The 27480-nt window shown below is 29.9% G+C and overlaps 1 long non-coding RNA gene across 1 annotated transcript; it reads right to left on the bottom strand.

Annotated features, from left to right (window-relative positions):
• Positions 1–246: 246 nt before the first annotated feature.
• On the bottom strand, positions 247–25646 carry LOC136082418 (uncharacterized). The gene is made up of 3 exons (XR_010639675.1): positions 25567–25646; positions 1219–1407; positions 247–572 (listed from the first exon to the last, which is right to left on the bottom strand). It is a non-coding gene; the product is annotated as an uncharacterized LOC136082418 (long non-coding RNA).
• Positions 25647–27480: the final 1834 nt, after the last annotated feature.

Genomic DNA, 27480 nt, shown 5'->3' with positions numbered 1-27480 from the left:
AATCAAGATATTAAAAACACCTTGATTAGTAAACATTCAAGATCTTTTTAATATCTTCTTTGTATTTAGTAGTTTAAAAGCAAAGTAGATTCTTTTTTTATCTTTTGTTATTAGAGCATATATTATGCGTCCTAAAAAATTATACGTTTTTCTAGACATTGGGCCTTCAAACTATTTTTGTCAAAACAATCAATCAAAAATTTGGCTATGAAAAAATTTATTATTAGATATTTCTAGACATCGAGGCAAGTTTTAGTTGAGCAAAGAAATTGAACTTTAAAAAAGATCATTAATTGCATGGATAAGAGACACTGAAACATCTAAATAGAGTTTGGGACTACTCATTGGGAAATGAATACTACTGACCACAAAACAAAATTGGCCAGGACCTTTATAGTGCTGTGTTTGGTTAGAAATCTACCTAGACTACCTACCTAGCCTACCTAGAATGACATAAACCACTAACGACATCATCTTCATTAAATTCTTATGTAATTTCAATAAAAATTATTAACGAAACTTTTGCGGAAGTTATAGAATGCTTGTTGGAATGTGTAAAAAAACTCTTGAACCTAGACAAAAAAAAATACAAAAGTTCATATAAAATTTAAGAACAAGGAAAAATGTTCTTTATTTAAAAAAAAAAAAAAGAAACAAAATTATGTCATACCAAAAAACTAAAGCAACAGCTAAGTTAAAAAATAATAACAAAGATACAGAATTAGATAAACTTCGATAAGATTTCCTAATAGCGTTAAAACAAACAAGTATCAATGAAAAGCAATCAAAGATTTTAAATTGTATTTTAACTTACTATTTTGTTCTTTTTATAAAGGCTCAGCGTGTTCAAATTAAAATTGCAGATTCCTACTCATATTGTTGTTTACTCATTATATATATATATATATATATATATATATATATATATATATATATATATATATATATATATATATATATATATATATATATATATATATATATATATATATATATATATATATATATATATATATATATATATACATATATATACATATATGTGGCAGTTTATTTTGACCGCCTACAATTTTTTACATGTTTAAGTTTTAAAGTCTATTATTTTAATATTTTTTTGTGATTAATGTTCTAAAAAGTAATTTTTATTAAAGAAATGGGTATTTGACAAATAAAAAGTATTCAGCAAATTGATAATAAATTTTATTATTTAAAACTTACTTCAAATATATTCAAAATCAATTTTTGGTCAAGTTCTCCATATTAGCCATTTTTGTGTGCAATTTCTGTACAGAAATTCGCTAAATACCACATCTTTTGGCAATTTCTTGTTGAGAAAGACTAGCACTTATTATATGTGCTCTTATTTTGGCAATTTTCTGTGGTAACAATCTTTTTTTTGCCCAATATCTAAAACAAAATTTCAAATTTCAGTACCACAGTTAAGAATTTGCTTAGGTTTCATAGCTTTAGAACATCATATCAAATACAATTATTTTTACTTAAAAATGATGAGGAATATTCAAGAAACAATATTTTTACTGATTTATATAAATACTTTGAAGATAAATTTAAAAAAATGAATTCAAAACTCTGGTAATAGAAAATAGAAGTCTGGTCATAGACTCAACAAGTGCACAACAAAAAGATTATTATTCAATTTTTATTTCATAAGAAAAAAATGAGATGATGATTTTAAAATGATCAAAATTAATAGGTGGCCATTATAAATTGTCATACGACTGTATATGTGTATGTATATATATTTATATATACATATACGTATATATATATATATATATATATATATATATATATATATATATATAAATATATACATATACTGTTACTATTATTACAGTAACTATATAATAAATGTAACTATATAAATAAAATTTTATTTATATTAATTCATTTTAATTATATTAATAAAATTTTAAATCTTTTATTTATATAATTAAATAAAATATATAGCAGTTTGACTTCTAAGAGCCGAGTGTCTAACGACACCCAGCTAGAGTAGAACAACCCAGATGTAAACAAGTTCATTTTTCATATTTGTTTTTAAACTCGTTGACCGATTTAGCAGCATCTACGCAGGCAAGTACTATAAGAAGAAAGCAGGGCCCTTTTTAAGGGGTGGTTCAGAGGGGCAATAGCCCCCCCTGGAATATCTCAATGGGGCGCCAAAAATTTTACGGAGACTATAAAAAGTTTTCGGAAAAATTATAAATTATATTAATATTAAAATATAATATTATGATACAAAATACTAAATATTAGGTAATTGACAATTGTACAATATTGTAAATTGTTATTTGTTTCCCAATCTGCGGAATATTATTTGGCCTCCGTCATAGATGAGTATAGCGGCGAGCACGGTCACGGTAAAATATATTATACTTATATAGTTATAATTAATATATTTATTATTGATATATAATGAATCAAAAAAAAAACCTAGCGGAGCTGCAAACAAAAAAAGAAAATTGAAAATTGAAAATAATATTTCAAAACTTGCAAAAATATTTGATTTTTTTTCAAAACAAGAAATAAAAGGTAAGTGTTTTTAGCAACTGTCGGTTATTAGTTTTATGTTTTATAACCTAGCTCTCTAGTTACATTTAATACATTTTAAAAATAGTTAATATTAATTTAGTTAAAATTACATTAATACAATAACTTCATTATACACTTTGTTGGTTTAAAAAAAAATTAAGAAAATGAAGGATTACCAATTGGTCTGCTCGAGATGATGCTTGCCATAGTTTGAAAACAAATTGGGGTGGCGTGAAAAAAGCATTACTAGATTTGAAACATGATAAACTACAAAAACCACTTGCAAGGTCAGAAGCTGAGGGACTACTTCGACAACTTAATAGACTAGAAACATCATTTATGACCGAGTTTTGGAATGATGTACTTCATACATTTAATAAAACTAGTAAACTATTACAGTCTGTTCAAATAGATTTGAGTACTGTTGTAGAGTTATATAATTCATTAGTGGCTTATGTTAAATCTGTACGAGAAATGCCTCAAACCTATGAAGACGCAGCAAAAGAAAAATTTATAGATTGTAATAAATTCCGGAATTTGAAAATAAACAAAGAAACAAACAATTTTAAAATTAATACATTTTATGTCATATGTGCCAATTTAACAGTCGAACTCAACAAAAGAAAATCTGCTTATGACAGCATAATATCTAAATACAGCTTTATTTTAAAAATATATGAACTAGACCCTTCAAAAATACGTGATGACGCAAAAAAATTGAAAACTATCTGCAAACAAGATCTAGATGAATCCTTTGAAAATGAATGTGTTCATTTTCAAAGTGTATTAAAATTACCCACCAACCCTCCTAAAACCCTATTAGATATGAGTAAATTTATAAAAGAAAAACAATTAGTTACAATTTTTCCTTATGTTGATGTAGCTTTAAGAATGTTCCTTTGTAATTTGGCCTCCAACTGTTCAACCGAAAGGTCTTTTTCTACACTTCGTAGAATAAAAAATTATTTAAGATCATCTATGTTTATTCAGAAAGACTTAATAGTCTTGCAGTTCTTAACATAGAAGCTACTCTTACAAAGAGCTTAAATTACTCAGATGTGATAAAAACATTTGCGGCAAAACAAGGAAGAAAAAAAAAATGAAGTAATGATTTTTTATATTATAATGTATTTGATAGGATGTTATATATTTTATGTTTATTTTATATTTTATTAGTATATTACCTAACGGTTCCGCCATCTAACTTTTTTTTTTTCACATAGTGCTTATTTCGTGAATGGTAACACTTAGCTCATGTCTGATTTGACAGATAATTAGTTTTATCCTTCCGCTGAACGAATATGGTTGTGTATACACTTGAACAACGCTGGGAAATATTGCGACATTACTTTGAAAATCATGGTAATGTTGCAGAATGTGTGCAAAAATTGCGTACGGATTTTGGAAGAAGAGAAGCACCGTCAGCTCCGTATGTTCGTTATCTTGTGAAAAGAGTGAAAGAAACTGGCATCCTCATCGATAAACCAAAGCGTGAAAAGCCAAAAACAGTGCGAATACCCGAGAATATTGCTGCTGTGGCAGAAAGTGTGCGTGAAGCGCCATCAACATCAATTTACCGTCGTTCTCAACAATTGAACATTTCAGAGACATCATTTAGACGAATTTTGCATAAAGACCTTGGTATGACGCCATACAAAGTCCAATTGGTTCAGGAGTTGAAGCCAACTGACCATCCAATGCGTTTTCGCTTCGATAAGTGGGCCTGCGATCTACTTACAGAAGATGCCGATTTTGCCAAAAAAATCATCTTTTCAGATGAAGCTCATTTTGATCTTTGCGGGTATGTAAACAAGCAAAATTGTCGCATTTGGGGCACAGAAAACCCGCACGCATACATTGAAAAGCCGATGCACCCAAAACGAGTCACTGTTTGGTGCGGATTTTGGTCCAGAGGCATAATTGGGCCAATTTTCTTCGAAAATGAGCAAGGGGTGGCCGTTACAGTCAATGGCGATCGTTATCGGGCCATGTTGACCGAATTTTTGTTCACAAAAATTGAAGAGGAGGATATTGGCAACATTTGGTTTCAACAGGACGGCGCTACGAGCCACACAGCTGAAACTACACTCGATGTTTTGCGCCCTGTTTTTGAAGATCGCATTATCAGCCGCAGAGCTGATGTCATTTGGCCACCTCGGAGCTGCGATTTGACACCATTGGACTATTATTTGTGGGGTGCTCTCAAAGATAAGTGTTACGCCGACAAGCCAGAGACAATTGACGCTTTAAAGGACAATATTCGTGTAGCCATTGGTGAAATTCAGCTGCACACAATCAATAATGTGCTTAAAAATTGGACCGATCGTGTAGGCTACTGCATGGCCAGCCGAGGCAGCCATTTGAATGAAATTATTTTCCATTATTAACCGGAAGGATTGTACTTTCAAATAAAAAAAGACATTTGAAAAAATATTCAGTAGTTTTTTTTATAGCATTTTCAAAAAAAAAAAGTTATTTGGCGGACCCGTTATATTATTCTGTAATTTTTACCTAGCAAGAAAAAAAACTGAAGTAATTATTTTATATATTATAATGTATTTAAAAATATGTTATATATTTTATGTTTATTTTATATTTTATTAGTATCTTACCTATATTATTCTATTATTTTTTACATTTTTAAATATATTAATAATATTTACCAGGCCACTGCATTAGCTTTTTTTTTTTATTTTATTTAAATACTAAATACAGATACCACAAATCCCTATAATTAGTATTGGTAGTATTACTTACCAACTAGTTTTAAATTTAATTATAAGCAAAGTGGTGGAGGGGCGCTAAAATTTTTGTTGCCCACGGGCGCCAAAATCTTAAATACGGCCCTGGAAGCAAGCAAAGAACTACATGTTAGCGCAACTCAATTTTAAAAAAAAGTTTTGTCTTTGACTTTTTCCTGTAGCTTCTAATTTAATTTTATGCTTTGCACTACGACAACTTACACAACCATCACATGCGAAAGAGCTCGCTTATTTAATTTTGATTCCAGTTGACAACGTTAACTTTTTATACATTTAAAAAAATTAAATTAGATCATCTCTTGATCATCGTTCAGCTAATAAGCTGAGACCAAGGTTTACTAGACATGTATTGTAGTTCATATAGCGCAATTTCGAAACAAGTTTGGTTGTACTGATCCTAACTTTTTAATTCCCATTTATCAGTAAGGGCTCCAAACTGCTCCACAGTACTCCAATATTGGGCGCACATGCGCTGAATAAAGCTTCAAAAACATACTTGGATTCCATTTTTTGAAAGTTCTTTTGAGTATCTAAGTACAGCGTTCGGATTAGTTGTTGCACTAATCTGTTCTAACTATTTGAGTTTATTATTAATTAGGTTACACAACATTCTCCTGACAAATGCAGCTTTAAAAGGAATGCGAACTGTTTGTGTCCAATATTTTCAAGAAGATGTCAAGTTCTGAGGAACTACCGTAAAACTTTAGAACTTTGCATTTATTTATGCTAAGTTTCATGAACCAAAGTCTTGATGAATAATATACATAAGATATAAATGTTCTCCTAAACATTCGCTAAGTTTATAACAAATATAAATTTTGGCAATTTGGAATCAGCAAAAAAGTTTGCAAGTATTCTTAACTAATGCTGGCATATTATTAATAAAGCTCAAAAGTAGTAGAGATCCCATAACCAAATCTTGACGTAACACCACTTCAGACATATAAACATTCAGAGAAGAAATTCACTAAAATAAAACACTGTTTTCTACAGTCAAGAAAGTTTTTTAGCAAATAGAGAATTTTGTTGCCAAAACTTGCAAATGCTCATAGACACTGGAATTAATTAACTATAGAAACTAAACTATTATTAATTAAATAAGAATATTGCAGAGCAATGAATCAATTTTAAAGGTCCTAATGACAATTTAAAGGCACGAAGACCTTAAGATGAACATTTGGTTGTAGTCCACCAAAAAGAAGGGTCCTAAATACACAAAAACAATCAAGCATAGTGGCAAAAGGGTGCAAAGGTTTGGGGTACTTTTTTGGATTTAGTGGATTTGGACGTATTTATTGAATATATGGTATTTTGGATCAGTGTTTTTTATCATGATATTCTTGATAAAAATATAGTTTCTCATGCTGATAATAATATGTCTTTTTTATAAACATTTCAACAAGACTACGAAAAAAAAAGGTTTGATATTAATCAAATTGAAGTAAAGAATTGGGCAACTTAATCACGTGATCTCAATTCAATTAAAAATATATTGCATCACGTTCTTTAAAACACAAAAATCCCTTCCTTGTAAAACGTGCTAACAATGACATTTTTCAAAACATAGTGGTTATCACTATATTTTTATATTTAAAATGTTTGTGACATTTGTCTAAATAGTTATTCCAAGATCAAGAATGATAAAAAAAAGGAGGTTTTTAAGATTGCCTTTTTACAAGATCCCACTTTTGCTGGGAGTCCGATTTTTTTATATCAAAATAAGAATACACTTTTTTTTTATTCATTAACTTGCATTAATGAAGTTTTCGAGCTTTTTATTTATTTTAATTTTGAGGAAACGAAAGTGAAAGTTCTTGTACAAAATTAATACGAATATAATGTCACCAAGGAAACTTTGTTAAATATTTAAATATAAGTTTTATTGTTAAATATAAGTCAAAGGCGCCTCAGGGAAGCAATATTTTTGAGATTAACAGCGTTAAGAATAACATTGAACCAGGGCTGATTGCGCGTACTGACTATGATTTTTATTATTATATATAGTGAAATTACCTGCAACATTAATTTAACAAAGATAATAAAAACGTTTGCAGAAGCCAAAGCACAAAGAGTTTTTTTTTCAGTATGTGAATGTATAATACAATATGTTTCTGATTTGATTGTGAAAAAAAACCTTATTATTACATTTTAATTCCTCTAAAAAACACATGTATCACACATGTATCATCATTGTGTATATTTGTTTGTTTTTTTCTTGTTTTTTTTTTGGTTTTTTTTTCTGTTATGCTGTTCGTGTTTATTAAATGCTGATGATTAAAGTTACACTGTTAATTATAAAAGTGTCAAATAAAAAATAAGTCCGGGTATGTTTCATATTATTACATGGCTTCAAACTTTGGCGGCAACGAATTTCCTGATCTCTAGAGCCACCTCTGTTTGATATTTTTGAGCATGTTTTGTGAGTGTCATTGAAATGGGAGCTCTTTTCTTTTTGCATTTAAAATAATTTTCGTGTGAAAAATTTGAAAGCTGCATCGGAAAAATTGTAATTTATTTAGCACTAGTACTTTTTAAAATGATATTTTTGAAGAAAATAAATGGCAAGATTTTCGACAGTTTTTCTAAAACCACGCTAGCTAAAGCCATTTTATTAATAAAGCAAGTTGTCCAGATTTGTCGTGGTGGTTCATAATTATCTTTTTTATATTATTTGAACCAAGACTAAAAATTTATTTTTAAAGAAGTAAAAAACGCAATAAAACAACAATGCCTAATGAAAAATATCTCACTTAAGTTAATAATTGCAATAAACTAACGATCCTAAGTTTTACTATTGAAATTAAAATCTTTACTACTGCATTATATTTAAGGTTTTGCTTTTAATGTTTCGAAACCACAAAAATCCATTAAACAATAAAATCGAAACATCTATTTGAATCGTATCGAAACTGCAAAAACATAACGAGTAAGTTATCACTAATAACAATTGCCGCTTAAAAATGATAATACAATCGCAACTACAAAGTGTAAAAAAACTTTTTATTTTTTTATTTTTAAAATTAAAGAAAAAAGAAAGAAAATAAGCAGTAAAAATAATCTCGGTCAATAACACCGGAAGGTTAAGACCTTGATTCCGCCCCGCCCCCATCCCTCTCCCCGTCATCTCACCCCCACACACACTTTTTTTTTAAAGACCTTTTTTTCTCTCCCAGAAACTTCTAGATATAGAGGGCTTTTTTTAGAAATTTACGATTGTGCCCCTCCACTTCGAAACTCGTGTCAATGGCCCTGATGATGTCAAACATCAAAGTAATAAAAAAAAAAAGTGTTGTATATTTGGATTATGCTTAAACCTTTATTTTTTAATAGTATTTTTAACTTATAATTCTTTTTCTTAAAGCTATTTACAAGGTTCTATATAAAAATATGAAGCTCTGCTCTTTCCATCTCATCATCAATGTTTTGAAGAACACATTTCACACTCTCAATACAAACTTCATACCCAACTCTTTTTCAAACTAGCGGCCCTTCTTTTTGGTGGACTACAAGCTATACGTAACAAATATAAACTCGTAAATAATCTACAATTGTTCAGCAATGAAAATACTACTCCTGATAATTTAATAATAAACTCAGAAAGATCTTTTGACGAATTCTAACGATAACTTATATTGCGTTACAACACTCAAAACTAAACAATAAAATTATATAGACATATTAATATTTATTATTAATTAAATACCTATTTAAACCACGAACCACTAAATTGCCATGAGATTTTCACTATAGAATTTGACTTATAATTATACAACCTGTAATCAGAGTATTTTTGAGAAATACACCACTTTGCGAAGACATTTCTGTTTTTTAAAGTCTATTCTCAGCTTTGATGTTTAGTTCGTTTGTGCTGCAAAAACAACATTAATTTTATTTTGATGTGGTATAGAGTGCGACAGAAATAACCCCTTCACCTCATTTAGGGGGTTGAAGAAGGAGCAGGGAGGGGATTGAAAACAACGGTGAATCAGAACATTTTATTTCTTAAATGATTTTGAAAAGATTTGAAAACTTTTTAAATTATTGAAAAATATTTTAAAAAGTATGAAACTATTCAAAATTTTTGAAACTTATGACAGCATTCTTTCACAGCAAAAATTTACTCCGAGGCCATGTGGTTTTGGTTAAACGTATTTTCACATTGAGAAAAAATTACCTTCTTTGATCGGTTGTAGAAATCAGTAGGAGCAGATTTAGTGCAGGTTCTCATGCTTTTTCCAGTGGGCACGGGATGTAAAAAGACGTCTTTTTTGAGCGATTTGGACGTCTTTTGAACGTTTTGGACAACTTTTAAACGTTCAAAAAGCGTCTTTTTTAAAAAATTTCACCAGCACGAACCTTGCATGGCAAAGAGACCAACAATTTAAAACATTATTGTTATTTAATTGTGATTTACCGCGTCATAGACTCATTTCTTTGATTCCTTCAAGATCTGATGTTAAGGTAGATTGACTAAAAAGTTCTCAACTAAAACCCAAAATAATATAAGAGAACCTAATATAATAGAAAATATAAACTATTCATTATTACAGGCAAAATAAATGAACTTAGACTCATCTGTAGCAACACCTAAACTGAAACCTTTACATAAACTTTCACTTTTACACTACTCCATAGACTTTTTTGTTTAGCTGATTTTTAACTTTCTTTTCAAGCATTTTGGTTTTCACTACTCCATAGACACCTTTTTTGTTAATTTGTTTGGCTGATTTCTAACTTTCTTTTCAAGCATTTTGGTTTTCGCTTTTTATTTCTATACGGAACGTAATAAAGGTGTAATAGTAAAACTATAATATTTAAAATTTATTTTAGAATTGTTTAAATTGATATTTATTTCGTAAAATCAATCACCACAATTCTTGTTATGATTATTGAGAAATGTGAATTGCGTTTGCTACCTTTTTGTATATCTACACTTATTAATTTGGTCCTACAATTTAAAAATATAGTAAATTAAAAAATTGTTAATGATTTTTCATTACGTAATTATACTACCTTATTAGTATTTTTGATACGTAATTTAGTTTTGCAGCTGCATTTTCTTCACGAAACCTCTAAGCATGGAATAAAGGTTTCGCTCAATATTGCATATTTTACAAAGTAACATAACTTAATAAATCAGTTTTTGTTTCGGATTTTACTAAATCTCTTTAAATTAAAATGAACTTCTAATTTTGCACAAATCAGCCGATTAGCAGCTATAAAAAAAAAAGTATAAAAACAGTTAAAATAAATAAAAAAAATAAGTTATATATAATTTATTCATTACAACTTTCATTTAAGATGCTGATGCAAATTATATTTTCCATGATGCTGGTGGGTTTCTTATTAGTTTTACATTTAACACTTTCTAATTTATTTTAAATTTAATCGAACTTAATCGAATATAAATTACACAAGTAAACACAAGACGTGTTTGAGACGTCTAAACAACGTGTTAAACTTAGACATTTAAAAAACCTAAAAGGTTTTTTAGACGCGTTAAACACGTCTTATGTTTACTGGGATGTTTATTGTAGACTTAAGATAGAAGAAAGAATATTTTATTAAAATAAAAAAGCATTAATAGTAATGAGTTTGTTTGTTAATAATATACTTTTTAAAACTGTATATTTATTTTCATTTTTAGATAACGACGTTTGAAGCGACCCCACTTAATTATCCACCATGCCCCGTTAGCGAACAAGTAGATCCTTTGAGATTCTTAAAAATATTACAGGATAAATATTACATCATATCATATCCAAATCAAGACGATGTTTCTACGAAAATTAGAATTAACAAAGCTCACAATAATTTCTTCAGACATATATTTAAAAATAGAAAACCATTTTGCAAAACTGTGTCTGTAGAAATTCCTGATCTTATTGACAAGGTTACTATTCCAAATAAGATCATGGAAGTGACGCTTGTAAACGAATCGGGTAAACTATTCTGTAAAGAAGTCAAAAAAGAAATTGTATATTTAGAGGAAGAAAAAAATTGCAGCGATCATATAAATGCACGCATGCACGTTATAAAACGCAGAGAAATTGTAGTAGCGTACGAATACATGACTTTATGAAAGAAATATCAACTTAAAGTTTTTTTTACAGCCTTTTTTTACAGTCTCTCTCCCTAAAGATTAACAAAAAAAAAAATTTGGTGCCATTAACAAAAACAATGATTGTCGGTGTTGTATACTTCAAGAACAGTTATTTTCGCTTTATTATTTTAAACACAAATCTCAATGATTTTTTCCAACAATATGTTGGCGATGATGATGAAGTTGTTCTTACCTAAAAGGTTTCATTTGTTAAGAATCTACATAACTTGTTATTTATAGAGACGTTGAAAAGAAAAAAAAAGGTTTTTTACTATTAAAGTAGCTTTTTTATTTACCAACATTTTTTTGTATCATATTTATATTTGTTTGTAAATTATTTTTCAATTTTAGTATTTATACAAACTTTTATACAGTTATTTATCAGATTTTTAAAAACATATTTATTTTACGCTATATATGTATTAATTTTTTATCTATAAACTTCAGGTGTACGTACCAATAGTAATTTGCTTTAAGTGGAAGACAAATATTGCAAAAACTTAAAAAGACTCAAGATAATTCAAGATAATAAGATATATAATATTTTTTTAATTCTGCAAAGGTCGCTTATATTTATAACATGAGATGTCTTAAAGAATGTGCATTATTAAATAACAGAACATGACAAAAGACTATGTATTTATGCCTTTAGCAAGATTTAAACTCTTAACTAAAGCCGCCGCGGCGCAGTGTTTGTAGTGGCGAATTATTTAGAGTTTAAGCTTGTTATCAAGAGATTTGAGATCCTACGCTCTTGCCTGATAACGGAGGTAACGGAGGAGGCAATATATAAGATGCTCTTCTGCGATACTCTGTAATAAGACCGCAAGGACTTCTGAGAGCACCTATATAACTAATAAACAAAAAAAAGTTTTCCCGAACTGTTCAGCTTTCCGGAAGATGCGCGACTTACTGCAGAGTATGGTCTAGAATACTTAGAAGACCACAAACTGCCTTTTTTACCCTCAGTCTAATTCACCTGAACCATATTTAGATAACAATTTTATTTTCCGACAAACTAATTATGAAATGTTGGATAAATATCTGCATTATGCAGTAAGTAACTATTTCTCATTGTTTGACATTGGTCATCTGATAAATCACATTGCACCTTAAGACTGAGGGCAGGCTTGAAATCTAATGTACTTATTTTTATGGTTTTTGTTGGATTTATTGAGTAAGCTTCATTTTACTGTAACAGTTTTTTGTTCATCTGTATTAGTATATTAATATGATTAAGAAATCGTTACAGTAAAAGAAATCTTACTCAATAAATACGAAAATTATAACTTTTTGGGCCTTAAATTTCTGATCAGTGCTACTGGATACTATTGAGCTAATACCGCTACTCTGCTTCTCTCCTTTCTCCTAGTTATTCTATGGCTTAACAGGCCTCTCATCACCAGAAATAGTTCTTTTCTTGCCACATTTCCTAAATTCAAGTTAACATTCTAGGCATACATTCTGGCATAGGTTCTGTTAGAATTTTCGAATTTAGTCTTCAATTTTGAAACAACTTTATTTGCAGTTAGTTTAAAATCTTCAATTTCAATGTCCAGAATATTTTCTGTTGATAAAAAAGTATCCACAGTTTGCTTTGTAAGATTAGGACACGTAAACCCGCCAATACTTTGAATTTGATCTATAATGTCTTCTATGATCTATAATTTATTCTATAGTTAGTCTTTTTTGCAGGATGCTTGAAAGACTAACTATTTATATATAATTTGTTTCAGCAATAACTTTTAGTCATGGCTGAAATATAAACATATAAAACCAACTGTTTTTATTTCCTGAACATTTAACAAGTGTTTTTATTTTCTTATTATTTATTCTAAAAAGTATAAAATAGTTGGTAAATACTCAGGAAACAATTAAATGTTATAAATAAAGTCATTGATATAAAATGTCAAGCATCCTGTATAACCCTAAAATGCATTTAATTTTAATTTTTTATTATTTTTTCAACTATCAGTTGAAATTTTGAAAGCAAATTAGAATCGTGCAATTTGTGCAGCTGCATTTTTCTATACTGTAATTTATCGATGTAAAGAGCAAAATAAAGTTGAAAACACTGTGGGATCATGAAGGTTTTTTTTATAGGTAACTTTAAAAGCAGAAGTTGTTTTAAAAATTTTGAGATTTTACTTGTTTTTATTTATAGTTATAAATATACAAATAAAGATATTTTTTACATGTTTTCAAAAGGTTTTTCTTTTATTAGATTCTCAATATAACAACAGTTTTAGGAAAAAATTTTCTTTTTGTATTAACACCATTTTGAAACGTTAATTAAAATGCCGCGAAATTCACATAATTTTACCTTTCTATAATTATGCTCACTGATAGCTTTACTTAACCCTTAGTTCTATAAAATAACAATCTCAATACCCTAATATTACTAATGTATATGTCTGAGAGTATAAAAAAAATAAGTTTTTAGAAAGGTAACTTAAAGTTAAAAATTAGGAAACTTTGCCACTTTTTCACCTGTCTGAGGCATAGTGCGACGCCAAGGCATGTATAAACTCAGAAAAGCTAAGTAAAAACCAAACTCAAAAGCCAAATACAAAAGCCAAATACAAAAGTCAAATACAAAAGCCAAATACAAAAGCCAAATACAAAAATCAAACACAAAAACCAAACACAAAAGCCAAACACAAAAGCTAAATAAACAAAACACAAAAGCCAAACACAAAAGCCCAACACAAAAACCAAGCACAAAAGCCAAACACAAAAATTAGGCACAAAAGCCAAACACAAAAGCCAAACACACAAGCCAAATGAACAAAGTAAAATAATTAAAAGTTTACATTTTAAAAAAAACTTTTAAAAATTATTTCTGATCAAAGTTTTTAAAAACTGCAGTTATCTAGTTATGCAGTTAAATACTTATCTGGTTAATACACTACCTAGTTTTTACTAGATAAATACATCTAGTTATGCAGGTAAATACTTATCTGGTTAGTACACTACCTAGTTTTTACTAGATAAATACATCTAGTTATGCAGGTAAATACAGTTATCAAGATAAAAGTTTAGTTATTATTTTTATTTAACAACCTGTAAAAGAATTATAGAACAATATGCTTAACAATAAAAAAGTTTGTGGTATTTTTATTATTTCAAACAAATAATAATTTATAAAATAACAAACAATACAAAATATACATAAAGTTAAATGTGACAATACATAGTATATCTAAATTTAATTATTTACTTATTTTTTTCATCAATAATAGTTTATACAATTAGTAATAATAGTTTATACAATTAGTCTGAACCCAGTGGGCATTGGACGTCCTAAGATGTCCGATAAATGTCGAAGGGGACCTTCAGACGTCCCCTCAATGTCCGAGGTAGACAAGTCACCAAGTTTAAAGAAGGAATATACATAATTTTTGCTGCACTTTGATATACTGCGGAGGAATTTTTTTTGGAATACATTCTTCTGTCAAGTTTTTAAATGTGGTTCTTAGTTCTCTGATATTCCAGAATTCAAAGGACTGGTTTAAACTTTGCCGCTATGTTATCTTCTACGTCAGCATTAGGACGTTTTATATTTATTTCTTTACCCTCTAACAAACGCTGGACGAAGGCCTTATTTTCATCTAAACTACAGATATATGCTGAAGAGTTATTATTATTGTAGTGTTTCATTGTTTTATTCAAATGGAATTCTTCATGAAGAGTAGAGCTACTTTGCTTAAAACCAAAGCGGCGGATACTTGATATTTGCGGACATACTTCCATGATAGTATATTCAAAGAACTTTGTCAAAGTAAGTATGATACTAATTCCACGAGAGTTGGAATTATTAAGAGATGGATTAGAGATTTTTTATAAGATTTGACTAATGGAACACTTATGGAGGGTAATAAGTACTCTAGAACCGCTCCATTGTTAAAGTGTGACGGTGTTTGCAATTTTTGTTAGTAATTGTGAGAGTGTTCAGAGTCGTATTAAAGTTTTGCCGAAATTCTTCTTCAGATTCTATTCTTTCTTGTTTTTTATTAATAGTGAAAACACGAGTGTTCAAAGTTGATTTGATTCTTCGGATTTTGTTCCAAAATTTTTAAGGATTAGTTTTTTGAAGGAATTCAATGTTTTTGGTTACTTTATTCATTTTTAAGTTATGAGCTGCTTTTAGACTTTGAGCTTGATACGATTCTTATATTTTATATAGAATTGTGCTTCATCTATTCACACGCATTTGCACGATTGAGTAACATGTAATGAATTCTATAGATATTTAAATAAAAGTATAAATAATAAAAACTAAATAAAACTAAAATTTACCACTTGCTACGACAAACTCAGTGCCGGTTTAAATAACGGACACTCTGGACACGTACCGGGTGGCCACGTAGTTCGAGGGGCCAGAGCATCTAGGTGAATTTTGAAGAGATGTATAATTTGAAAGAAAAATTATTATCGGCCTTTACCTGTGACTTTCTCTCATATCCCAGAGATTTATAACCTTTGCGATAACAGCGTGTACAGCGTATCCCAAACTAGACGTTTTATTTTTTTAACAACTTGAAAGAACTTCCAAGTTCGAACATAATGGTGAAAAAAAGAAATTTAAAATAATAATTTATTTATTGTTCATTCTCAGAGGATTATTATTCCGCGGATCAGACAAAAAACTAGGATCGATGAGCAGCGAAACTTTATTGAATGTATTGAGCTATTCGTAAAATTTGATCCTTTTCTCACCAAATACTTGATAACTTATGGAAACAAAGGAATGGGTTGTAACTCGTACTTATCTAAAGACATTTAACTCATATACTTAATAGCCGCCGGGGTTATGGAACTTATAGGTAATATAATCATACTTAAGTATTATGTTATAGTATAATTTTTTTATTTACTTTTGACAATTTCTTAGTGTGCGAAATCAAATTTGCAAAATATATCTCAATCATTGTTGATTCTACTCCTGATGTGTACAAAACGGAAAACCAGTTAAACGGAAAACCAGTTGAACGGAAAACCAGTTGAACGGAAAACCAGTTGAGCGGTTCTTAGTAGTGAATCCAAATCCGGATTTCGGAATTTCGGAATTCCGAAATTCCGTCATATTTTGAATTTTTAAAAATCCGGAATTCAAAAACGCAAATTCCGGATTTTTCGAATTTAGAATTTTGATTATTTAATTCTTATTTTATTTTTAAAGTTATTTAGAACTGTTTTTATAAAAATTTCAAAAAAAACTTTTGTTTTGTTTTTATATTATGTATTTCTTCCGTTTTTTTATTACTAAAAACGTTTTTCAACAACAAAGTTGTCATCCTCAGTAGTATAATACAACAGTTTTTAGTAATAAAAATTAGAATTTTTAAAACGGAATAAATACATAATATAAAAACAAAACAAAAGTTTTTTTTTGAAATTTTTAGAATTTCGAATTTAGAAGAACTTTTACTATAGATGGCAGCATTGTGTACTTTCATTGTTATAAATTCAAAAAATTTAAATTTTAGTAGGCTTAGGCTACTGCAAATTCATTAAAAAAAATTTTTTTAATGAAATATCAACATTAAGAAATTAAATTGAATGCAGAGCAGACAAAGTAAGTCATTATATTAATTTTATGTTTCAAAAATTTTGTAGACTTACATTGTTATTGTTTTAAATCCCAACCCAAGTATGGTAGATAAATCTGAAGAAACTTTTACGGACATTTCAAAAGAAAGCTCATCAAATTCAGTGTGGAAATATTTTCTACGAGGGAAAACAAATCAGGTGGCGAAATGCATGCAATGCAAGCAAGTTTTAAAGATATTAGGTGGATGTACAACTCCCATGCACACACATCTTCGTTCTAAACACAACACAGTTTTGAACAAGCGAAAGTTTGATGAATTATACTAAAATGGATTATACTAAAAAAATTAAACAATTGATGGATGATACTAAAAAAACAAATGATGGATTATACTAAAAAAATTAAACAATTGCAAATTGCTGAAATTAATCAATTAAAAAAGAATTTATGCTTTAGTCTAACATTGGACGAGTGGACGTCCTCTCGAAATAGACGTTATATGAATGTTAACGTTCATTGGTCGAAAAATATCTGAAATTCGGGTCTTTCTCGAATTAATGGTCGATTTGCGGCTGAAAATTGTGTAAAATTGTTAGAAGACAAGTAAGAATCATTTCAGTTAAATATAAGGAACGATATTTCGTGTATTGTAATTGATGGTGCTTCTATGATGCAAAAAGTGGGTAGATTATTACCCTGTGAACAAATTTTGTGTTTTGCTCATGCAATTCAGATTGCAATTGTAAATGTGATCTATAAACAAACAGAGAAAGAGGTAGATGAAGACGATTATGAGAGTGTCCTAGATCTGGACTCTGATGAAGAAGATTTAAGTGATGATGAAGGAATGCAAGTGGGGACGAGAAATGAATGTGATGTAGAAAATACTGAAAAGTTTACATTGCGAAATGTAATCATGAAAGTTCGGGTAATTGTTCGAATGTTTCGACGTTCCTATTTAAAAAATGAAGTGTTGCAAAAACATGTGAAGGAAGATCATGGAAAGGAATTGCAGCTATTGCTTGATTCGAAGACTAGATGGAGTAGCCTGATGTCCATGTTAGAACGTTTTAATCTTTTGGAAGTTCAATAAAAAAGGAAATAATTGATATCAAAGCGGATACATTTTTGAATGATTTAGAATGGAATATAATATCTACAGTTTCTAGAAATTTGAAGCCTATAAAATTAGCCGTAGACGCGTTATGCCGTGCTGATGCAAATTTACTTTCTGTGGATGCAACATTTACGTTTGTGTTAGAAAATTTTGATGAGAATGAAGAAATTGGCCGTGAAATGAAAAAAGAGTTTGAAGTTCAAATTAATCGAAGAAGAACTGTGGTATCCGATATTCTTCAATATTTGCATAATGGGGGTAAAACCAAAATTCACAAGAACATTTTGCGTCGCTTGAAAACTGAAATAACCAAAATTATCATATCTCTAATCCAAAGACTTAGTCGTGAAGTAGCATTAGAAATAGACCCGACAGTATCTGAGTCTACTAAAATGGATGACGATAAACCTATCGAATCATTGGAAACTCAGTTATCCTTGCAGGAAATTCTTCAGCAAAAGATAAAGGAATCACTCTCGGAATCACGGTCAAAAGTTCTACAAAAATCATCGATTCATTCCGAAATTCGCAGTGAAATGAAATTTTGGGATGAAGAAAAAATTTCGATCAAGGCTCAACGACAAAACATTGGTAACTTTGTGCTTTTTAAGAAGCTTTTTCAAAAATCAAAATGAAAATCGAACTTTCATTTTGCAATTTTATTTATGTAGTTCAAAAATATTTTAATATGAAATATTTCCTTATTTTGTAATTTGTTTTAATTATATTGTTTTGAACTAAATACATTTATGTTAAAAAATAATGTACTTTCTTTTCTTTATATTTTTTAAATTCTTCTATAATAATTCCGGAATTAAACTGGAATTCCGGATTTCATCTCCTGTAATTCCGAAAATCCGGAAATCAGTTTTTTACAAAAAAATGGATTCACTAGTTCCAAGACTGTTAGCTATTTCATGTACTGCAATGTTACTGAAATGCTTTCCAGTGCCAAATGCAATTCACAGCTGATTGCATAAAATTTTGTGCCAAAAGGATATTGCTATGATAAGAACATCTGTTTCTACTGCGCGAATTACAATATTCTTGTAACCAGCCCTTGCTGCATGACATGCATGTAAAATGAGGCAAGTATCGGAGAGGAAGGAATACGTCTGATGCATAAGATGCAAACGTCTTTGCCTTACCAGGCTTCAATAACCGAACAATAACAGCCCCATCAAGAGCCATCATATCAAATGAAGGCGTGGAAGGATCAATGTCAATGATTTGGGCGATTTTTTCTAAGCATAGAATCAAATCAAACTTGGCTCCAAATCGTAGAGTGCCAAACTCAGAGATTGAAGGGGGATATGACTGATTTTCATGCTCAAAAAATGTTTCCAAACTGCCGTCTCTAGTTTGGCAGCCAATGTATAATCTAGAAAATAGACACGATTGCTGATTGCCGAGTTGTAAATGGGGACAAGTTGTTGCGTTCTATTAACAAAGCAATCTTGAACAAAATTTTTGTACTGAGATTTGCCTACATCACGAATTGATATAATATTGGCTGCAGTACAGCTCACAACCCGCCTGCTATGTAATACCACAATATCTTCACTGTCAACTAGAAATGGGTTACCCATATCAACTAGTGTATCAACTAGGGCATTTACATCATGTTTGAAAGCTGTCTGAACATTTTCTTGCTGATCATGGTGTCTATATTCTGCATTGGCCTCAGGCATTCCATATTGAAATTCTACAACGAGCCAAGATACTTCCGGTCCTGGATCCAACGACGTAATGCGTGTTCGTCTTGTGTTAAACCAATAGCAACACCATCACCTTTAACTGCACCGTTGGATTGTTCATGGCTTTGATCAATAGCCATTGCTGAAAATTTTCGTTCAGTTTTTTGAATTGTAAATTTTCCCGCGTTAAATGCAGCTAAAGTTGATGGACTATTCTGCAAAAGACAAACCATATCTCGAATGTGCACAGATAACTATCGAGCATGAGTACGATCAAGTGAAAAAAAACCATAGTACCAGTTTTGCTAAGCTATCTAAGAATAGATCGAAATTTGAAGTACGCAGAGACTTACTAAACGTAAATAAGCAATAAGCAAACTGTGTATGAACCATTTGCTTTATGCTCCAGCTAGTGAAAGGCAACGGTTGAACTCCATCGTCAAGCAAACTACAATAGGACTCGTAAATTTGATACTGTAGTATATGATTTGCAGAAACAGAAATTTCATGTACATACCGACAACGTTTAACATGGGATGCAGACAAAAGAGCTTCAGCGGTGCCTGATCTTACAATTCCAGCTGCAGTAACAGCCTCGACCCAGCCGCTTCCTTTTAATAAGCTATCAAGCGCTTTAAGACTAGCCATTTCTATGTGCAGGCTACCCATCATAACTACAAATTTATCTTCTTCGTACAAATCAGGCCAGTTCCATTGAATAGTTTTAGCAATAGCATACAGTGGTTGATCAAACGTAATAACAGGAATCTGTTCAGAATGAAGATGTTGGATAGAATTCTTTATTACATCCATTAAGTGTCGGATCATGGCAACACTATTGGAAGAATCCTGAAATAGTGGCGACAATAAAACTATTGATAAATTTATATCTGAATCGATATTGTTATTGGCATAATATGCCGACCATGAAAGCCATTCCACTAATTGCAAATTGTCATTTGATCCATCAGCATCATGAACCTGTCTAACAGTTTCAAGCTACAAATGTTCTTTATTGATTTCTTGTTCCCACACAGCACCACTATCTGTAAATGGACCACTGCTGATAGGTATAGCTGGTTGATCATTTTAAAGCCTAACTGGGGTAACATCTGAGTATGATTCCGCTAGAGCTTTTATTTTCTTACTACCATGCGAGTTAAGAAGCAACAAAACATTGCGTGAAACTCCAGTACTGAAATTATCAGGTTGCTAAGCTAATGAATTAGCTGTGCCATGGAATGCTCTATGAGCTATTATTGCTGTGGGTTTTGGTCAATATTATCAACAGCTGCAACAGTAAACAGTTGTTTTTTCAGTTTCAGAAGACACACAATTTGATCACTGTTATACTGATCACACACTTCATTTCCTAGTTCAGTTTTTAGTGCAAGTACTCAATCATATGATACACTTAAACCAAGATGAAATAGCTCAACAGTAAGTGATCGTCTTCTTTTAGTTCCATGCACAAGCAAACTAACATACGGAGGCAATGAAGTTTCTTGTGATTGAATTCGTCTACTTTTAACAACAGAAGAGTTAGGTTTCTCTGATCGCTTATACTTTACGCTATTAAAAGTAAGAGACTCCAACTGCACTTACTATAAGCTGGCTTATAGCAAGTGCAGTTGGAGTGTTAATTGGCTTGGTTTGTATGTCAATGCTTGGACCTTCTAGTATCATATTACCGAGTGCAAAGAGGTTTTTTGATACTGACCTTTCCTGACACCCTGGCTGAAATGTACCTGTAAAAGGCTCACCGGTGTCAAATATAGTTTAGCGTATAATCTGCGCAGCCCTTGACAAACACTGCATCACGATCACAGTCATATTAACAGGCTTTAAGAAGTGCTGGACCAATGTTACAATTAAAAATAATTAAAACATCTCGACCTTCCTGTTGTGCATGAATGTTAGGAAAACGGGCTTGTAGTCTTTCTTTCAAACGTGTGCTATGCATACGCTGAGTTGGTGTATCTAGCCTATTTTCAGTTAGTTGGGACAAGCGATCAGCATATAGTCTAGCTAGATCAGCTAGTTTGAAGATGGGTGTGGTACCATTCTCTAACCTTGTTTCTTCAATGCAAGCGATCAACTAAGCAAAAACAATAGCACGTACACAGTCAACTTCATCTTCTACTTGCTGCGCTTCAGCACGCATGCGTTTATAAATAGCACGTTTTTTTGTTGTATAGGTCATTGAGACACTTAGTGTAATACTTAGCCTCTTGAACAATCAAATCTGCGTCGCTCAACTTGGTCAATAATGTAGAATCACCCAAGGCAATAGCATACTCGTGGAATTTAATATCCAGATCCGCGGTACAGACACTGTGCAATGAGTCCTTTGACTCACTGGTATCACAAATAAAACAAACCGGTTGTGTGTAAACCAAATTTTATTTTCTCATATCACTTGGCCTAAATGAACTGTGCTCAATATTAAGTGCTTGGGCTTCATTTAATAAGGATTCACCCTCTGCAGCTAGGGATGTGCAACGAAGACGTTTAGCTGCTCGATTGAGTTCAGTGGAATAGTAAAACATTCTGCAGGGTTTATACCACTTAGCTTTGTTCTCAATCAAAGTACTTTCAAAACCACTGCCATCATCTAATTGCTGAATATAAAATCCAGGCGGTATCAAATCTGGCAGCACAAATTGTGGTAAGATTTCGCCAAGTGATTTGTAACTTGTCAAACAATCCGAACGCTTAGAATTAACAGGGCACTTGTTTGCTGAGGTACTTTGGCAGAAAATACACTTTACCCAGTCAATCGGATTAGGGCTGTTGAAAACTTCATTCTCCGTAGAAATGTGCAACAATATATCGCTTGGCCATAATATATATGTATAGAGGCCTAGAAATAATATATATATATATATATATATATATATATATATATATATATATATATATATATATATATATATATATATATATATATATATATATATATATATATATATATATATATATATATATATATATATATATATATATATATATATATATATATATATATATGAGTGTGTGTGTGTGTGTATATATTATATATGCACACACACAATAAATATTTATATATTATCTTCCATACCCAAGTTTACATATATATTTCAATTATTTTGATAAATTAAGCGTTTGTTAATCCATATTCTTTAGTATCTAATTAATTATAGATCTTATTCATGTTTGTTTTGCTTGTGGCTTATATTTCCCTGATTCAATGTATATAATCCAACGTTAATCAATACACATTAGATTAACGTTGCGTTATGAACATTCGGTCAAAGTTGATCCATATATATTGGGTCGACATTGATCCCTATACATTAGGTCAACGTTGGATTTATATCGGAAAAACAACCAACTTTTGCTATGTTTTTACATACGTTGGACAATATAACTTTACTAACTACTTTAATTCACGTTGTTATTAATCCGTCGTCACTGGTTTTTATTAATATAAATAGGATAAAACTAATATTAAATCAACGTTGTATTTGCATCGGAGAAAATAGCCGACGTTTGCGATGTATTTACAAACATTGGCCCAACGTAAGTGTGCTAGCTGGGACAACTCTTTAAAGTGACAACAACAAGAAAATGTATCAAAAATCTATCTAGATATTTTCTTAACCATGTCTAAACATCTTGATCAAAATATATTTGTAAAGGACCAAAAAATCCAACATTAATTGAATGGACACAATTCGTGCAGTGTGCGGGAAACAAAACATTACCATACAATTTTGTGTGTGTGTTTCAAAATTGTGTGCCAAAATTGTGTGCCAAGCTTTAATAGTCAATATGGTTGTTTAAGATAAAATTTATTTTTTAATTTTGCCTTATTTGATTGGTACACAAAATGTTCAAGCTATTTTAGCAACATTTTACGAGTCATTCGTCCTTTTTCCTGGCTAAATGCTTTACTTTTTAATCATATTACATTAACTAGTTTCAGAGTTATCTTTTAGAAAAAATAAAGATTCACACAAATGTTTCTAATACATTCATAAAACACATTACATTTAACCATGTTTAACATTAATGTCTTTATTTGTTTTTGCTATTTAGTAGTGTGATCATTTATTGTAGCCATTTTTTTTTCAAGCAGTATTTAACCGTGATTTATGATGATGATGTTGAAAAATTTATTTTAAGTTTACCTCGCTAAACCAATTTTTTTATTTTGTTGTTTTGTACGGTTTTTTGGGTCAAGGTTTTTGACCCTGATATTCAAGATTTGAGTAAATTTTTTAAAGTATAAAAAAGGTTTAATACTCTAATTGCATATATTATTCTATTGCATTATATATTATTCTATTGTATTATATATTATTCTATTGTATTATATATTATTCTATTGTTAATATCAAACGTTTTATTGCAAATTTCTGATGTATATAGTTTATATGTACAAGTACAAAAAAACACTTCGTATAAAGAAACAACGTTATACCTTCTTCTATTATAGAAGAATTATAGAAAAAATTTATGGGTATAGGATTAAAGACACAGAAACTTGATCTTAAAGTTGGTAATGTGTCCACAACATCATATTGTACAAAATGTACAATGCACAACTTACATATTATGTAAGTTGTGCATTTTGTGGACACATTAACAATGAAATAATATAACTTAAGATCAAGTTTTTATGTCTGTAATCATGTAACCATTAATTTTTTTACTTCTTTTACTTCACTTTTTTAGGTGATACATTTTAAATATTTTTGTTTGACTCACATCCATTTGGGAGGTGTGGAGGGAGGGGAGATCTCTAATAAATACCGGCTGCTTTTTTTAAAAATAATTAAAAATTCCTCAAAACTAAAATTCTCCAGACTAAAATGTGTCAAATACCCGACTAACCGACTATACTCCTCAAAAACTAGCCAACTATATTTCTTAAAAAAAAAAAAAATTTTAAATTTGCTTTCATTGCAGGAGGAGGGAGTATAAACCACCAACACACACCGTAGAATTGCCCCTGAGTACAGACGAATCAGGGAGTTCCTTTAAGGATTGTATTTTACCTTAATATGTTGTTGTAATTGAATAGGTTGTTTTTTTTTGTAGTTAAGCAGCGTCATGAATTTATTTGGTAAAAAAGGAAAACAACTTAAAGTAATTGACTAATTAAAAAAATTTAATTTGTTTTTACTAGTTGGCTTTGTAGTTAATCTTAAAATTAATCAAGGTTAAAACTAAAAATTTAATTTGTTTTTACTAATTGGCTTTGTAGTTAATCTTAAAATTATTCAAGGTTAAAACTAAAAATTTAATTTGTTTTTACTAGTTGGCTTTGTAGTTAATCTTAAAATTAATCAAGGTTAAAACTAAAAATTTAATTTGTTTTTACTAGTTGGCTTAAAAACTAAAAATTTGTAAGAATAATAAAAATAAAAGATTTTGAAATAAAAGTTTATTTATAAACTAAATAAATTTAATAAACAAATGGAAACTTGTGTATTTTCAGCCTGCCTAAGTAATATTTTAGGTTGAATAATTTGTTTACATTGAATGGAGAACCGACCTAGTAACATCTGCTATATAATCAACAAAAACTTGAAAAAAAAGTTTTAATATATTTTTCATACATAGCACGGTAAAATAGTTTAAAGTTAGTGCTTATTATGATTAGAAAAAAAATTGAATTACTTAATAAAATTTATTACAGCAACATTTGTAATAATATATTACTATAAAAAAAATAATAATTATAAAAATAAATAAAAAGATTTGTTTACATTGCGACTTTATTAATTTACCTGGCGTCAAATTGTTTCCAATATTTTCTGCGTTTATTTCACGCGCAAGCCATAGTTTTCTTTCTAATTGGCGAATAAAGCAGCAATTTAACAGACAAATATTCTAAAAACATTTTTTATATGGTATTAGCATGAACAATAGTTTTAAAACGTAATAACTTATTAGCTTATTCTATTAATTTAATAAACACTTTATATTAACCTAAAAAATATGTTTAATACGATATTAGAATGGGGAGTAGTTTTAATAAAATTTATTAGTTATTAAAATTTATACACTGCGCGACATAATGACCCCCCAAAAATGTTTATAAAACCCTACTTTATATTTAAAAACGAATTTTTATTGTAAATGAAAGCAAAGGGTTTACAACACTTAACAACATTTTAACCAATTTTCAAAAATGTAACTTAATAATAATTTACCTCGTATTATATACAGTGGGTAATTAATAATTATTAATATATATAAATATAAATTTATTTTAAACGTAACTCGCATTTTATAATAATAAAAAAACGTTTTTTCAGTGCGCAAAAATGATAAGACAAGTTTACAAAAAAAGTTTTATTTACAAACCGCTTGTGGGCAATTACGAACATTTATTTGATGTAAACACCACAGACGATTATTTAACTGTAAATCTTTGTAAACTATCAGAAATTTAATTTAGGTTGTTTTTATCAAGTATAAAATAACAAGTATGAAATAGCAATTTATTACCAAGTATAAAATAACAATTAATAATGGGTCGCGCTGCACCGTTGAGTCCAGATGAGAAAAAAATGCTCTCTAACTTATCGAAAATGGGTCACTCCGTTAGTTACATGGCAAGAGCCATTGGACACAGCCGACTGTGAATTAAAAACTACATTAATAGTCCTCATATGTATGAAATAAAAAATGTCACAGACGTCCGTCAACATTAAGTAATTGTAAACGGCGAAGGTTGTTGAAACAAGCTTCTAAATTCTTTTTTTGTTTCTTTTTTTGTTTTTTTATTTGCCCCAAGAAGTCCAAACGGTCTTGTCACAGAGCACTGCGGAAGTGCATTTAACCAGGAAGTTCACGCCTCCTAATTACTCCTTCCTTACCGCGACGCGAAAATTTATCTAGAGCTCGTTTCGAACCTCGATCTCCTGCTTATGAAGCAAGCGCTCTAACCACTGCGCCACGACCGCACAAATTGCTGCGGAAGAAGGTGCAATTGCTAATTTCATACAGTTCAGCGAGTTATTCATAATGCTTTTGACCTTTCGCGCAAAAATCTTCAGCGAAAACCATCTTTGACAACAAAACACACAAACAATCGAATTACTTTTGCAAAGGACCACGTAGTTAAATTAAGTATTATAAAATAAGCTAAGTAAGGGTATTGAGATCTCTATAGAAATGGGTAAAATAAAAATTTTACACATTTTGACTTTTGATTAAAAGGGGAGGAGCGGTACATGGGTAATATTATTGAAGTTCATGTGTTTCACATAATTTTAGGAAAGAAAAAAATTTATCACACGCCTTAACCTAATTTTACTCTACACTTGTGTATACTTATAAATGCATTAAAAAGTGTTTTTACAGCTTGAACATCCCCACAAAGGTGAATAATTCCTGGTTTAACAATTCCACAACATATTAAACACATCTTTTCATTTTTATTTTTATTTAACTCAGAAGTAATAATTTTTTTATCTTTTGATATTTCTAAAACATCTGAAGTTCTTCTGATAACTTGAGGGTTTATCTAAACAAAAATATATTTCTTAATTCAGAATAATTTAAATTTTATGGTTTAGAGAAAAACTGATTTTAAATGACCTTGTAAGTTATAAGACTACTTAAATCCATTATTCTATTTATATAAAACTATACAAACTAGTAATATAAATAGTATATCACATCATTTAGATTTT

Source organism: Hydra vulgaris, chromosome 07, assembly GCF_038396675.1.
Source record: "Hydra vulgaris chromosome 07, alternate assembly HydraT2T_AEP".
Lineage (NCBI taxonomy): Eukaryota > Metazoa > Cnidaria > Hydrozoa > Anthoathecata > Hydridae > Hydra > Hydra vulgaris.
Note: the sequence above shows the minus strand (reverse complement) of the source record. Positions and strands in the feature narration are given on the sequence as shown.